The sequence below is a fragment of the Pseudophryne corroboree genome, chromosome 4, assembly GCF_028390025.1.
Source record: "Pseudophryne corroboree isolate aPseCor3 chromosome 4, aPseCor3.hap2, whole genome shotgun sequence".
Taxonomy (NCBI): domain Eukaryota; kingdom Metazoa; phylum Chordata; class Amphibia; order Anura; family Myobatrachidae; genus Pseudophryne; species Pseudophryne corroboree.
Window position 1 is genome coordinate 457,625,496 of NC_086447.1, and position 3,526 is coordinate 457,629,021.

Sequence of the window (3,526 nt, forward strand, 5' to 3'; positions counted from 1 at the left end):
GGAAGAATGACAAGAGTTATTATAGGCAAACTCGGCCAAAGGAAGAAATTCAGACCAATCATTCTGAAGTTTGGCCGAATATAGCCGTAAATACTGTTTTAACGACCGATTAACACGTTCAGTTTGTCCGTTAGACTGTGGATGGTACCCAGATGTTAAAGAGAGTTTCATATTTAATGAGGTACAAAAACGTTACCAGAAACGGGCGATGAATTGCGGTCCCCGATCAGAGACAATATCGCTGGGTAAACCATGGAGCCTGAACACATGGCGGAGAAACAAAACTGCCAACCCTTGAGCAGAGGGTAATCGGGGGAGAGCAATGAAGTGGGCCATCTTACTAAAACGGTCTACTACCACCCAAATTACTCGAAATCCAGCTGAGAGAGGATGGTCCACCACGAAATCCATGGATATATATGACCATGGCCTGAGAGGAACGGCTAGAGGCATGAGTTGCCCGACCGGCAACGATCGAGATACCTTGTACTGAGCACAAACCTGACAGGAACGGACAAATTCCCTTACATCTTTAAAAAGATTAGGCCACCACACTGAGCGAGAGATTAACTCTAAGGTCTTAGTGATACCCGGATGACCAGAAACCTTATTATCATGAAACTCAGCTAGAACAGTGCCTCTCAGAAATTCAGGGACGAAGAGACGATCTGCAGGAGTGACTTTGGGAGCCTGCTGCTGAAGCTGGACTAGCTGTGTAAATAAATCCTGTGTGATGACAGACGATGGGACTATGGGGGTAGTAGCCGGGTGGTTATTGTGAACCGGAAGAAAACAACGTGACAGGGCATCGGCTTTTGTACTCTTGAAACCGGGCCTGAAGGTGATAATAAACCTGAAATGAGTAAAAAACAGCACCAAACGTGCCTGTCGAGCATTAAGCCGTTTAGCTGACTCAATATACTGCAGGTTCTTGTGGTCAGTAAACACTGTAATGGTATGCCTTGCTCCTTCCAGACAGTGCCTCCACTCCTCGAAAGCCCATTTAACTGCCAACAATTCTCGATTACCAACATCATAGTTGGATTCTGCGGAGGAGAATTTTCTGGACATGAAGGCACATGGGTGTAATTCCTGAGACTCCGGGTCTTCCTGAGAAAGGATAGCCCCCACTCCAACCTCTGAGGCATTTACCTTGACAATAAAGGGGAGATCCGGGTTAGGGTGTCTGAGTACTGGAGCTGAGACAAAGGCCTGCTTTAAGGCCAGGAAGGCAGACTTGGCTTCAGGCGACCAATTGGAAGGGTCTGCTCCTTTTTTAGTCAATGCCACAATAGGAGCAACCAAATCTGAGAAGGTATGAATAAAACGCCTATAGTAATTTGCAAACCCTAAAAAGCGCTGAATTGCTTTTAAGTTCGTGGGTTGTGCCCAATTTAGGATGGCCTGGAGTTTTTTTGGTTCCATGAAAAACCCCTTAGGAGAAATAATATACCCCAGGAACGACACTTCTGTGATGTGGAAATCACATTTCTCTAGTTTGGCGTACAAATGATTTTCCCGTAACTTCTGAAGGACCAGTCGCACATGGGTAATATGTTGTTCAAAAGACTCAGAGTAAATCAAAATGTCGTCTAAATAAACAACTACGAACTTTCCTAGAAAGTCGCGAAGAACGTCGTTAATGAGATCTTGAAATACAGCAGGAGCATTAGACAGCCCAAACGGCATCACCAGGTATTCATAGTGTCCTGACTGTGTGCTGAAAGCCGTCTTCCACTCATCCCCAGATTTTATTCGGATGAGATTGTAAGCCCCTCTAAGATCGATCTTGGAAAAGATAACGGCAGTCCGGAGCTGATCAAATAGTACTGAAATCAGTGGCAGGGGGCCGGTGATAATGTTACGTTCCTGATGCTCAAAACTAGAGATGTTGCGTAGTGAGTCCAGAGCACCAGGATGTGACGCTGAAATAAGGGATGGTACGGGAATAGCCCCTAGCACCCTACCTCCATTGTTTTACCTGTGTGGTCAGTTCACGCCTGAGTGACTATGGTTTCTTGGGCCCACGGCAGCCGCATTTGAAGGGTGGATTACGTCTGCCCAACTCCGATGCCCCCAGGTCTTAGAGTGAGACAAGGCGTGAACCGAGACAGGATAATAACAAGGGGACCTCTAACTAAAGCAAACAGAAAGCTAGGGGCTACTAACTACCCTAAAACTAAATATATGTGCGGCACGCCACCAAAGGAAAAGAACAACAAAAGACACACCCCCACACGGCACCGCCGCGTACCGGGGAGGACAGTGAAAAGCGGAAACCTCCGCAATAACCACCAATTACAAAATTAACACAAGGACTAAGCGGCCTAGGCCGCAACACGCGGCAGAAGCCGCTACTCATGAAACCGGGAGAGAATCCCAACAAGCGAGAACCCCCAGATGACTGCAACAGGTTCACTTGGACAGGAAGGATTCCCAGGACCGGCTTCAGAACTCCAGGACTCAGGAACACAGGGAGCAGGATCGACCAGATACAGCTGACCAGGAACAGACATTGCAAGGCAGGAACAGCATACAGGAAGCTATCACCGGTGAGGCTGCAGTGTGCTGGCTCCCATAAAAAGACCCTGCTGGCCAATGACAGGAGGGCCAGCAAGACCAGCCCCCAGACCCTAATTACTAGTTGCCGTGCAGCTGCCCTGCTGCACGAGCAACTAATCATTCTTATCTGGCAACGGGGAACGCGGTCCGCCAATGGCGTCCCAGTTGCTATGGACCGAGCGACTGAGGACGCCCGGCGTCCTAGCGTTGCCAGGGACCCGGCGGCTACAGTACGCACGGCGTCCTGGTGTTGCTAGGCGCCGGCCGGGCAGGGAGGGAGGTGCGGCGGCCGTGAGCGTCGCTCGGAAGCAGACCGAGCGGCGCCGCGGACCGCGGCACCTAACAAATATAAGCCAGAAAATCTTTTATATAGTCAAAAGGATGTCACCTTCTAGTCTCAGTAGTGTCCGTCATAGAGAGTATATGAACATCATTCATACTGCAAGAATCCCAAGTGGAAAAATGGTTGCAGAGAATTAAATCATAGGTCATATGGATCCGAGTACCTATCTGTGACATAAATTTAGGCAGCAAAATTTATTTGTAGTACCAGGATGTTCCAAGGTGGTCTCCCATCCAAGTACTAGTCCGGTCCTCCACTGCTTGGCTTCCAAGATCGGAAGAGATTGGGCATCTCCAGTGGGGTATATCCGCAATTTTTTGCTAGCCCTTTTGTTTGTCACCTTAAATAGGAAATGGAATTGGTCTTATTTTCCACAAGAAAAGGGGACAGACACACATGTGACAATTAGGCTCAAATATACAAATTGGATATAACAATTATATGGCAAAAAAATGTCAAGGCCACAGATATCCAAACAAGGTAAATCCTTCCTTATTTATGCAGTACTGTACACCAGTCAGTTAAGAGTGAATAATAAACTATTTTAATAATAATAATAATAATAATAATAAACTATTTTTTTTTCTTTGCATTATGTTCTCTTTGGGGCCTAGGTTTTAA

The 3,526-nt window shown here is 47.1% G+C and overlaps 1 pseudogene; it reads right to left on the reverse strand.

Annotated features, from left to right (window-relative positions):
* Positions 1-3,100: 3,100 nt before the first annotated feature.
* On the reverse strand, positions 3,101-3,220 carry LOC134912473 (5S ribosomal RNA; annotated as a pseudogene).
* Between the last annotated feature and the right edge of the window lie 306 nt (positions 3,221-3,526).